The sequence below is a fragment of the Saimiri boliviensis genome, chromosome 10, assembly GCF_048565385.1.
Source record: "Saimiri boliviensis isolate mSaiBol1 chromosome 10, mSaiBol1.pri, whole genome shotgun sequence".
NCBI lineage: Eukaryota > Metazoa > Chordata > Mammalia > Primates > Cebidae > Saimiri > Saimiri boliviensis.
The window spans coordinates 64163906-64177757 of record NC_133458.1 but is presented as its reverse complement, the minus strand read 5'-3'; the positions used below and the strand labels follow the sequence as shown (position 1 = coordinate 64177757).

Below are 13852 nucleotides of genomic sequence, written 5' to 3'. Positions count from 1 at the left end.
CTTCTAAAGTGCTAGGATTATAGTTGTGAATATTTATGAGTTACATGAGATACTTTGATACAGGCATGCAGTGTGTAATAATCACATCAGGGTAAAGGGGAATCCATCACCTCAAGCATTTAACCTTTGTGTTACAAACAATCCAGTAATACTCTTTTGGTAATTTTTAAATGTACAATTAAATTACTTTTAACTATAGTCACTCTGTGTGCTAGCAAACACTAGGTCTTGGTTGTTGTTTTTTTTTCTTTTTTTTTTTTTTTTTTGGTATTCATTAACCCACTTTCTCTCCCTCATAAGACTTGTATGATTATTGTTAGCTTATCTTTTTTTTTTTTTTTGAGACAGGGTGTTGCTCTGTCACCCAGGCTGGAATGCAGTAGCATAATCATGGCTTGTTGCAGCCTTAACCCCCCAGGATCATGTGATCCGCTCACCTAATTTTTATATCTTTTGTAGAGACCTGGTTTTGCCCTGTTGCCCAGGCTAGTCTCAAACTCCTGGGCTCAAGTGATCCTCCAACCTTGGTCTCCCAAAGTCCTGGGATTGTAAGTGTGAGCCACTGCAGCCAGCCTATTAGTTTACCATGACTAAGTACAGAACAACACAATGCAATGCAATATAATACAATATAATAACAAGACTCTGGGTTAATTATAAACACCAAGGACTTTTCATTAGGGACACTTTATATAATTTCAGAAGGAAATTATTTTCTCATTGTTTTTGAAAAAAAAATTCAGCAAAAATTCAGTTACTTACTGTCTCTTAGAAACAGGATTCCATATCTCAGTTGTTCATTAAGTAATTTGATAAAATTCAATTTGTGAAGATCTGTTACATGACTCTGAAGCATCAAGAAGGGTATATTTACCTCTCTCCTCTAATAATGAAGAATATTTTATAGGAATAATTTTTTTTTTTGAGGTAGAGTCTTGCTGTGTGGCCCAGAGGGAGTACAGTGGCATAATACTGGTTCACTGCAACCTCCACCTCCTGGGTTTAAGCAATTCTGCCTCAGCCTTCCAAGTAGCTAGGACTACAAGTGTGTGCCACAACACCCAGCTAATTTAATTTTTAATTTTTAGTAGAGACAGGGTTTCACCATGTTGACCAGGCTGGTCTCAAACTCCTGGTCTTAAGTGAGCCACCTGCCTCAGCCTCCCAAAGTGTTGATATAACAGGTGTAAGCCAGCACACCCAGCTGGAATATTAATTTTTAAATAGAGGCTCCTCCCAGGTAAAAATGGAACAGTCCCAATAAAAGATATTTCAATTTTCCCAGAAAAACTATTTGCTTCTAATAGTACTTGACTTAAAATTTTATCTAACTGATCTTCCTCACATGATGTTTTACATCCATATATCTGTATGTGCTATTCTTTGTACCCAGAATACCCTTTCTTTCTTCCTACCCCTTGGTTACTTGGGGAACCACTGAAAAGCCCTGTTCAAATAACAGCTTCTTAGTGATGGTTTCTCTGGATTATCATTACTATGCTACTTCTACATACAAGCTGCGCATGCCTAATCTCAAAATCCAAAATGTTTCAAAATCCAAAATTTCTCAGCAGCAACATGACACAAGAAAAATTCCACACCTGACCTCATGTGAAGTCTTGCAATTAAAACATATTCAAAATTTTGTATCATGCACAAAATTATTTAAAATATTATATAAAATTATCTTCAGACTATGTGTGTAAGGTGTACATAAGACATAACTGAATTTTGGCTGGGCACAGTGACTCACACCTGTAACCCTAACACTTTGGGAAGATTGCTTGAGCCCAGGAGTTCAAGACTAGCCTGGACAACGTTGTGAGACCCCATCCATTAAAAAAAAATTAAAATTAGCTGGGCAAGCTGGACAAGGTAGTACATGCTTTTATTCCTAGATACTTGAGAGGCTGAGGTGTTCACTTGAGCCTGGAGGTCAAGGCTGCAGTGAGCTGTGATTGTGCCACTGCACTCCAGACTGGATGACAGAGACCCTGTTGAGGGGGTGGGGGGAGGGAGTGAGGGAGGGAGGGAGGAGAAATGAGTTTATTTGTACACACTGTTGGTGGGAATGTAAATTAGTATGTTCATTATGGAAAACTGCATGGTGGGTCTTCAAAAAACTGAAAATAGAATTACCATATGATTCAGCCATCCCACTTCTGGGTATTTACCTGAATGTTTGAAATCAGTATGTTGAAGAGATTCTGCACAATTAGGTCCACTGCTGCACTATTCACAACAGCCAAGTTATGGAATAAATCTAAGTGCTCATTAATAATGAGTGAACAAAGAAAATGTGGTACAAGGTCTTCAAAAAGATCTAGAAATCCATATTGTAGACTTTGATAGCAATACTTAGCCAATTCAAAGTTATTCTTTTGTTCATTTGTTTGATTCTTCATCTTGTGGCTCCAGGCTTGAGAGTTATTCTCTCCCTTACTTTGCTTCTTCCTCAACCCAGAGGCTACGACAATGCTCATAATGTGGCTATACTTTCAACTGTTGGACATGCTTAAGGATCTAACCCCTGAAGTCTAAGGATGTAATATCTGTGGTTTCAAGTATTCCAATGCAACTCCAAAGGTCCATGACATGAAGTAATTTCTTTTATTAAGACAATATATTTAAAGCCCTTAGGCTATGAGGAAAGTTTTGAAAGTGAGAGTGAGCAATTTTGATGCTAGAAAAATTCCTAGCATCAGCATTATAGCAAATCATTGTAATTTTCTACTTATCATTTATTGTTTGTGTAATTCCTAAGATGTACTCCAGTATTACTTGTGAGTACTTAAAAGTACTCCAGTGTTATCTGTGACATGGTACACTTAGAAAATCATAGGCTATCAGGCCGGGCGCGGTGGCTCAGGCCTGTAATCCCAGCACTTTGGGAGGCCGAGGCGGGTGGATCACGAGGTCAAGAGATCGAGACCAACCTGGTCAACATGGTGAAACCCCATCTCTACTAAAAATACAAAAAATTAGCTGGGCATGGTGGCGTGTGCCTGTAATCCCAGCTACTCGAGAGGCTGAGGCAGAAGAATTGCTTGAACCCCGGAGGCGGAGGTTGCGGTGAGCTGAGATCGCGCCATTGCACTCCAGCCTGGATAACAAGAGCGAAACTCCGTCTCAAAAAAAAAAAAAGAAAGTCATAGGCTATCAATCTTCATGAAAAGAACTATAATAATGCAGAACTTTACGTTAACGGAAAGAATTCCTACAGCAATTCCTGAAGGTCAAAGAAAGGGGAAATCACCAAAGATAAAGATGTAACATAAACTCTAACCCCTAATTCCCTTAGGAAAAGTCACATAACAGAGTTGCCTACATTCAGCTAGTAAATACTTTGTAAGAGGTATCTGACAGATGCTGTATGTTTATTGTTGGTCCTTGCCCTCTACTCAACATAAACTATATAAGGTAGGAACTATATGTTTAATTCATTCTTGAGTCACTAGCAGCTACAACTGGGCCTGACTCACCATACTTTCTCAATAAATATCTGTTAATAAATCAGTTAATGTTAGAGAAGTTACAAAAGCAATTTAATATCAACAGGAGTAATGAGAATTTATTATTCTTTATTCATTTCAAGCTTCCTAAAATTGGAAAATGTGTATATGGCTTGTGAATACCCTAACTTCTTAATAATGTTAATATTAAAAACGTTCTTCATTCATGTTATTTTCTTTTTTAACTTTAGACATAGTCATAGGATATAGATTTACTTTATATAACTTTACAATTATTTCTCTGTAAAGAAAATATATTGAAAGAAGCAACCTTAAAAGGAGATAGATGACCAAAAATTATGTTATTTACCTCTTTACCAATGAAATATTCTTGCCCAGAAAGTTAAAACTATTCTAACCAAGTCTCTAAAAGCAGCAATGGTAATGCTGGGAAGATGGCCGCCTAAGAACAGCTCAGGACTTCAGCTCCCAGTGAAAGTGCAGAGGGTGAGTGGACGCCGCATTTCCAGACGAACTCTTATTGCCCACAGACCAGGAGATACCCAGGCAGAGGGGTCACCAGCGTCGCAGTCCCAGCCGGTGCGGCTGTTTTGGCCCCCGCGGGGCTGATTCCACCCGCGCGGCTGCTGTGACCACTCCCTGTTGCTACTGTTTTCCGTACAAAAGCCACTGGTCTGGGAGCCCTCTTAGCTGGCGAGCAGAGCCCTGAGACGGCAGAGTTGCCCATTCATCTGAAATAGCGAGTCAGGCCAGGAGATTCCTAGGCAAAAAATCCGCCAGGAGCCGGCGCCGCAGTTCGAGCCGACTCCGTGAGTCGCAGCACAGGAGATCCCGGCGCCTTTTCAGCAGGCAACCCGAACGCGGGGTCGTTCAACTTAAAAGAAAAGACTCTGAGTCAGGGAGCCAGGTGATCAGGCTTGGTTGGTCCCACCCCTCCACCCCCAACAACAACGAAAACAAAAACAGTCATTGGAAACCCTCTGGGTTGAGTCCTTCAAACCAAGCACCGCTGAACCAGGACTGTCCGGCTCCGTGGGGGAGGGGCTTCCGCCATTACTGAGACTCTCCACCGCTAAGGAGGCAGGCTGCCGTTGCCGAGGCAACCCGCCGTTGCCGAGGCAACCTGCCACAACAGAGAGAGTCCGCCATAACAGAGGCGGGGCCACCATTGCCCAGACAGTTCTAACTACGCCCATATAAAAAGGACTACAGGGAAGAGCTCAGGGCAGCTGGGCGGAGCCCACAGCAGCTCAGCAAAGCCCCTGCGGGCAGGCAGTGGCTAGGCCTGCTGCTAGCTGGGCGGGTCAGACCTGAAAGAAAAATCAAAAAAGGCAGTAGTGCAACGGAAACTCATAAAGCTCCAACTCCCTGGGACAGAGACAGACAACAGGTGGATAAACCCACAAAAATGGGAAGAAACCAGCGCAAAAAAGGATGAAAACTCCCGAAACCAGAACACCTCTCCTCCTAAAAGGGATCACAACTCCTCACCAGCAAGGGAACCAGACCGGATGGAGAAGGAGGGTGATGAAATGACAGAATCAGACTTCAGAAGGTGGGTAGTAAGAAACTACAATGAGCTAAAAGAACATGTTCTAACCAAATGCAAAGAAAATAGGAACCTTGAAAAAAGATTGGACGAACTGCTGACGAGAATGGACAGCATAGAGAGGGGTATAAGTGAATTGATGGAGCTGAAAAACGCAACACGAGAACTTCGTGAAGCATGCACAAGCTTCGACAGCCGAATTGACCAAGTAGAAGAAAGGATATCAGAGGTCGAAGATCAACTCAATGAAATAAAAAGAGAAGGCAAGAACAGAGAAAAAAGCACAAAAAGGAATGAACAAAATCTTCAAGAAATGTGGGACTATGTGAAAAGACCTAATCTACGTCTGATAGGTGTACCTGAATGTGATGAAGAGAATGAATCCAAGCTGGAAAATACTCTTCAGGATATTATCCAGGAAAACTTCCCCAACCTAGCAAGGCAGACCAATATTCAAATCCAGGAAATACAGAGAACACCACAAAGATATTCCTCAAGAAGAGCAACCCCAAGGCACATAATCGTCAGATTCACCAGGGTTGAAATGAAAGAGAAAATGCTAAGGGCAGCCAGAGAGAAAGGTCAGGTTACCCACAAAGGGAAGCCCATTAGACTCACAGCAGATCTCTCAGCAGAAACCCTACAAGCCAGAAGAGATTGGGGGCCAATATTCAACATCCTTAAAGAAAAGAACTTTCAACCCAGAATCTCCTATCCAGCCAAACTAAGCTTCATAAGTGAAGGAAAAATAAAATCCTTTGTGAACAAGCAAGCACTCAGAGATTTCATCACCACCAAACCTGCTCTACAAGAACTCCTGAAAGAGGCCCTATACATATAAAGGAACAACCAGTACCAGCCACTCCAAAAACACACCAAATGGTAAAAGAGCATCAACACAATCAAGAAGCTGCATCAACTAACCAGCAAAACAGCCAGGAAGCATCAAAATGACAGTATCAAATTCACACATAACAATACTATCCCTAAATGTCAATGGACTAAATGCCCCAATCAAAAGACACAGACTGGCAAATTGGATAAAAAGCCAAAACCCATCAGTGTGCTGTATCCAGGAAACCCACCTTACATGCAAGGATACACAAAGGCTCAAAATAAAGGGATGGAGGAAGATCTACCAAGCAAATGGAGAGCAAAAAAAGGCAAGAGTTGCAATTCTAATCTCTGATAAAATAGATTTTAAAGCAACAAAGATCAAAAGAGACAAAGAAGGACATTACATAATGGTAAAAGGATCACTGCAACAAGAAGAGCTAACGATCCTAAATATATACGCACCCAATACAGGAGCACCCAGATACATAAGGCAAGTTCTTAATGACTTACAAAGAGACTTAGACTCCCACACAATAATAGTGGGAGACTTTAACACCCCACTGTCAATATTAGATCATCCAGACAGAAAATCAACAAGGATATCCAGGACCGGAATACAGACCTGGAACAAGCAAACCTAATAGACATTTACAGAACTCTCCACCCCAAATCCACAGAATATATATACATTCTTCTCAGCACCACATCACACCTACTCTAAAATTGACCACATAATTGGCAATAACTCACTCCTCAGCAAATGCAAAACAACAGAAATCATAACAAACAGTCTCTCAGACCACAGTGCAATAGAGTTAGAACTCAGAATGCAGAAACTAACTCAGAACTGCACAGCTTCATGGAAACTGAACAACTTGCTCTTGAATGTTGACTGGATAAACAATGAAATGAAGGCAGAAATAAAAATGTTCTTCGAAACCAATGAGAACGAAGACACAACATACCGGAATCTCTGGGACAGATTTAAAGCAGTCTCTAGAGGAAAATATATAGCAATGAGTGCCCACATGAGAAGAAAGGAGAGATCTAAAATTGACACCCTATCATCAAAATTGAAAGAGCCAGAGGAGCAAGATCAAAAAATCTCAAAACCTAGCAGAAGACAGGAAATAACTAAGATCAGAGCAGAACTGAAGGAAATAGAGACACAAAAAAACTCTTCAAAAAATCAATAAATCCAGGAGCTGGTTTTTTGAAAAGATCAACAAAATAGACAGACCACTAGCCAGATTAATAAAAAAGAAAAGAGAGAATAACCAAATTGATGCAATAAAAAACTATAAAGGGGATATCACCACAGATTCCACAGAAATCCAAACCATCATCAGAGATTATTACAAACAATACAAACAACTCTATGCACATAAACTAGTAAACCTGGAAGAAATGGATAAATTCCTGGACACCTGCATCCTCCCAAGCCTAAACCTGGAAGAAGCCAAAACCCTGAATAGACCAATAACATGGTCTGAAGTTGAGGCAGCAATAAAGAGCCTACCACCCAAAAAAAGCCCAGGTCCAGATGTGTTCACAGCTGAATTCTACCAGACATACAAGGAGGAGCTGATACCATTCCTTCTGAAACTATTCCAGACAATCCAAAAAGAGGGAATCCTTCCCAAATCATTTTACGAGACAAACATCATCCTGATACCAAAACCCGGCAGACTCAACGAGAAAAGAAAATTTCAGGCCAATATCCATGATGAACATAGATGCAAAAATCTTCAATAAAATACTGGCAAACTGATTGCAACAGCATATCAAAAAGCTCATCCACCATGATCAAGTAGGATTCATCCTGGGGACGCAAGGCTGGTCAAACATATGCAAGTCCATAAACGTAATTCACCACATAAACAGAACCAAAGACAAAAACCACATGATTATCTCAATTGATGTAGGGAAGGCTTTTGACAAAATTCAACAACCCTTTATGCTAAAAACCCTCAATAAACTAGGTATTGACGGAACGTATCTCAAAACAATAAAAGCTATTTACGACAAACCAACAGCCAATATCATACTGAATGGGCAAAAACTGGAAGCATTCCCTTTGAAATCTGGCACTAGACAAGGATGCCCTCTCTCACCACTCCTATTTAATATAGTACTGGAAGTTCTAGACAGAGCAATCAGGCAAGAGAAAGAAATAAAGGGTATCCAAATTGGAAAGGAGGAAATCAAATTGTCTCTATTTGCAGATGACATGATTGTATATCTGGAAGACCCCATCATCTCAGCCCCAAATCTCCTGAAACTGATAAACAACTTCAGCAAAGTCTCAGGATACAAAATCAACATGCAAAAATCACAAGCATTCCTATACACCAGTAATAGACTTCAAGAGAGCCAAATCAAGAACGAACTGCCATTCACAATTGCTACAAAGAGAATAAAGTACCTAGGAATACAACTAACAAGGAATGTAAAGGACCTCTTCAAGGAGAACTACAAGCCATTGCTCAACGAAATAAGAGAGGATACAAACAGATGGAGAAACATTCCATGTTCATGGTTAGGAAGAATCAACATCGTGAAAATGGCCATACTGCCCAAAGTAATTTACAGATTCAACGCTATTCCCATCAAGCTACCAATGACCTTCTTCACAGAACTGGAAAAATACACCTTAAACTTCATAGGGAACCAAAAGAGAGCCCGCATAGCCAAGTCAATTCTAAGCAAAAAGAACAAAGCAGGAGGCATCACACTACCGGACTTCAAACTATACTACAAGGCTACAGTAATCAAAACAGCATGGTACTGGTACCAAAACAGAGATATAGACCAATGGAACAGAACAGAGGCCTCAGAGGAAATACAACATACCCACAACCATCTGATCTTCGACAAACCTGACAAAAACAAGCAATGGGGAAAGGACTCCCTGTTTAATAAATGGTGTTGGGAAAACTGGCTAGCCATGTGCAGAAAGCAGAAACAGGACCCCTTCCTGACACCTTACACCAAAATTAACTCCAGATGGATTAAAAACTTAAACATCAGACCTAATATCATAAAAACCTTAGAAGAAAATCTAGGCAAAACCATTCAGGACATAGGTGTAGGCAAGGACTTCATGACCAAAATGCCAAAAGCAATGGCAACAAAGGCCAAAATAGACAAATGGGACCTAATCAAACTCCACAGCTTCTGCACGGCAAAAGAAACAGTCAGTAGAGTGAATCGGCAACCAACAGAATGGGAAAAAATTTTTGCAGCCTACCCATCTGACAAGGGGCTGATATCCAGAATTTACAAAGAACTAAAGCAGATCTACAAGAAAAAAAACAAACAAGCCCATTCAAAAATGGGCAAGGATATGAACAGATACTTTACAAAAGAAGACATACAGGAGGCCAACAAACATATGAAAAAATGCTCATCATCCCTGGTCATCAGAGAAATGCAAATCAAAACCACATTGAGATACCATCTCACACCAGTTAGAATGGCGATCATTAAAAAATCGGGAAACAACAGATGCTGGAGAGGATGTGGAGAAATAGGAACACTTTTACACTGTTGGTGGGAATGTAAATTAATTCAACCATTGTGGAAGACAGTGTGGCGATTCCTCAAGGACCTAAAAATAGAAATCCCATTTGACCCAGCAATCCCATTACTGGGTATATATCCAAAGGATTATAAATCATTCTACTACAAGGACACGTGCACACGAATGTTCATTGCAGCACTGTTTACAATAGCAAAGACCTGGAACCAACCCAAATGCCCAACGATGATAGACTGGATAGGGAAAATGTGGTACATATACACCATGGAATATTACGCAGCCATCAAAAACGATGAGTTCATGTCCTTTGTAGGGACACGGATGAACCTGGAAACCATCATTCTCAGCAAACTGACACAAGAGCAGAAAATCAAACACCGTATATTCTCACTCATAGGCGGGTGTTGAACAATGAGAACACATGGACACAGGGAGGGGAGCACTACACACTGGGGTCCGTTGGGGGGAAATGGGGGAGGGGCGGGAGGGTGGGCAGATGGGAAGAGATAGCATGGGGAGAAATGACAGATACAGGTGAGGGGACGGAAGGCAGCAAACCACACTGCCATGTGTGTACCTATGCAACAATCTTGCATGTTCATCACATGTACCCCAAAACCTAAAATGCAATAAAAAAAAACCCAAAAAAACAGCAATGGTTTTCAACCCTGGTTGCACTTTAGAACTTGACACTATGCTTTTAGAAAAAAGATACATTAATGAGTAATTTAGAACTTAAAAAAAATCAAGTGACTCATTATTTTCCCCATTTTAAAATGAAAAATGAACCCTGGTTCCTTAGGGGAGTGAATGGTGCAGGTGTGGGGCACTAGATATACCAGATGAGCTTGGGATACCTTGTGCTAGAAAGCAAGAGTAACAAAAAACAAATGGTTCATATTAGAAGGACACAAGATTCAACATCAAGGGACTTCAATTAGACAAAAATGGGATAATCTGAGCAACAAAAATAAAAAGAAATGTAAGTGATAGAAGCACAATGAAAACATTTACAAACAAGAAGTGCTTTGCAATATCACACAGAAGATAAGTGGCCTATGGGGAGGTCAGGATCAAGAGATGACAACTCAAAACCTAATCATCTAACTAGAACACAGAGGAAAACAATAACAATCCTAATAAAGTTACAAACTTAATTTAAAAGGTTTGTTAAATTCCTATATAGAAAATAAATATTGCAATAAATCTAGATTTTAACAACAACAAACTAAAAACCTTTGATAGAAGAAAGTAAGGAAGGGTTGAGGATGCGGGGGTTGAGGCTTGCCATGAAGGCAAGAGAAAAATGCATGAATATGGAGTAAATACAGAGCAAACACCCCCAAGTCTTAAATGAAACCAGTGATATGCGATGATCATATACAATGAGAGAGTGCCATCTGTTGGTGGCTTTTAGTATTTGACTATATTTGTGTATTTTGCATTCAGCTGGTGTCACTTGTTGAGACACATTAACCTATGAATCAAAGGATTTCCTTGTGACACTGACATCAGCCCTTTATAAATTTTGTGCAATTCACATTGTAGACTAATTCTAACAAGTTCAAAATAATAAAAGAATGCAAAGAAAGTAACAAAAATAATCTCATTTTGTGCCCATTAAAAAAAAGCAGGTAATCATCGTCTTACTCTAAAACTTAACAATATTCCACAAAAACTGAATTTCAAGGCAACTACCAAAAAACCCTAATTGATGAGGGAAAGTTCTTCTTTATTGTTAATTCCAGCCAATAAGCACGAAATGACCAACAGTTGGGAAATCACCCTTTACAAACCCTAATTAATCAACTGCTTGATTAATTAAAATAAAACAAAAGTTGAGTTAGAAACCATTGTCACAATACTACAAGATTTTATAATGATGCATGGTATATCCTTATTGATATACTTATTTCTTCATACAGCTTTGAATTACTAATAAAGTTTTACTTTATTAGTAATTACTAATTACTAATAAAATTTGTCTTGTGTTCTTTAATTTTACCTTGCAGTACTCCCTCTTGCAAGGCAGTACTAGTAGTAATGAAATTCTTCAGCTTATATTTATCTGGGGAACACCTTAACCTCTCTCTCACTTTTTTTTTCATTGTTGTCCAACTTAGTTTTGTCAAAGTTTAGATTAAATGAGTATCTCTCACTTTTGAAGGGCGGTTTTGCTAGATAAATGAATCATGATTGACAAGTTTTTTTTTTCTTTTAGCACACTGAAAAATTCACCCACTACCTTCCGGCCTCCAGAATTTATTTTTAAATTTTTTGTTGGTACAGAGTAGGTATATGTATTTATGCGATACATGAGATATTTTGATAGAAGCACACATTGTGTAATAATCACATCATGAAGAATAGGAAATCCATTCCCTTAAGCTTTTATCCTTTATATTAAAAGCAATCCAATTTTACTTTTAGTTATTTTTAAATGTAAAATGAAATTATTATTGACTATATTTACCCTGTTATACTATCAAATACTAGGTCTTATGCATTCCAATTATTTTTGTTGGACCCATTAACCATCCCCACTTCCACCCCCAACCACTCACTACTCTTCCCAGGCTCTGGTAACCATCTTCCTACTCTCTAGTTCCATTAGTTTAATTGTTTTGATTTTTAGATACCAAAAATATGTGACAACATGCAATGTTTTTCTTTCTGTGCTTGGCTTATTTTACTTAACACAATGACCTCCAATTCTATCCATGTTGTTGCAATAACAGAATCTCATTCTTTTTTTCTGGCTGAATAGTACTCCATTATGTTTAAGTACCACATTTTCTTTATCCTTTCAACTGTGGATGGGCATGTAGGTTGCATCCAAATCTTGGTTATTGTGAATCATGATGCAAAAACATGGGAGTGCAGGTATCTCTTCAATATACTGATTTCCTTTGAGTATACACCAAGGAATGGGATTGCTGGACAATATGGGGTAGCATTATATTTATTTATTTATTTATTTAGGAGATGAAGACTCACTCTTGATGCTCAGGCTGGAGTGTAGTGGCATGATCTCGACTCACTGCCACCTCTGCCTCCTAAGTTCAAGCAATTTTCCCTACATTAGCTGTGATTACAGGCATCCACCACCATCCCTGGCTAATTTATTTTTTATTTTTAGTAAAGATGGAGTTTCTCCATGTTGGCAAGGCTGGTCTCAAACTCCTGACCTCAGGTGATCTACCTGTCTTGAACTCCCAAAGTGCTGGGATTTTAGGCATAAGCCACTATGCCCCATTGTTATTTTTAATTTCTTGAGGAACCTCCAAACTGTTCTCCATAGTGGTTATACTAATTTACATTTCCACCAATGGTGTACAAGGATTTGCTTTACTCCACATCTTTGCCAGCATTTGTTATTGCCTATCTTTTGGATAATAGACATTTTAACTGGGGTGAGATGATACCTTTTTGTAATTTTGATTTGCATTTATTTGATGAACAGTGATGTTGAGCACCATTTTATATGCCTGTTGCCATTTGTATGTCTTCTTTTGAGAAACGTCAATTCAAATCTTTTGCCCCCTTTTTAATCAGATAATTTGATTTTTTCCTATTGTTTGAATCCCTTAGATATTCAGATTATTAATCCCTTATCAGAAGGACAGTTTGCAAATATTTTTCTCCACTATGTGGGTTTTCTCTTCACTCTGTTGATTGTTTTCCTTTGCTGCGCAGAAGCTTTTTAACTTGATGTGATCCCATTTGTCCAATTTTGTTTTGGTTGCCTATGCTTGTGGGATATTATTGCTTGAGAAGTTTTTGCCCAGACCAATGTCCTGGAGAGTGTCGTCAAAGTTTTCCTGTAGTAGTTTCATAGTTTGAGGTCTTAGATTTAAGTCTTTGATTGATTTTGATTTGATTTTTGTATATGGTGAGAGAGAAGGGTCTAGTTTAATTCTTCAGCATATAGATATCAGGTTTGTTTATAGAAAACACTGTCTTTTCCCCCAATGTATGTATTTGGCAACTTTGTCAAAAATGAGTTCACTTGTAGGTGTGTGGATTTATTTCTTGGTCTATTCCATTGGTCTACACTTTTTTAATGTCAACACTATGCTGTTTTGGTTACAATAGCCCTGTAACATAAGCTGGGCAGGTAATGTAATTCCTCCAGTGTTCTTTTTGTTCAAGATAGCTTTAGCTATTCTGGGTCTTTTGTAGTTCCATATAAATGTCAGGATTGTTTTTTTCTATTTCTATGAAGAATCTCATTGGTATTTTGATAGGAATTGCATTGAATCTATAGATTTCTTTGGGTGGCATGGAAATTTTAACAATATTGATCCTCCCAATTGATGAATATAGAATATCTTTCTATTTTTTGGTGTCCTCTTCAGTTTCTTTCATCAGTGTTTCACAGTTTTTATTGTAGAGATTTTTCACTTCTTTGGGTAATTCCTAGGTATTTAATTTTATTTATGGCTATTGTAA

At 38.9% G+C, this 13852-nt stretch overlaps 1 protein-coding gene across 4 annotated transcripts in view; it reads right to left on the bottom strand.

Moving 5' to 3' along the window:
• RUNDC3B (RUN domain containing 3B) overlaps positions 1–13852 on the bottom strand; it is a 170641-nt gene that overhangs the window by 24597 nt on the left and 132192 nt on the right. The gene's annotated exons all lie outside the window — the stretch shown is intronic.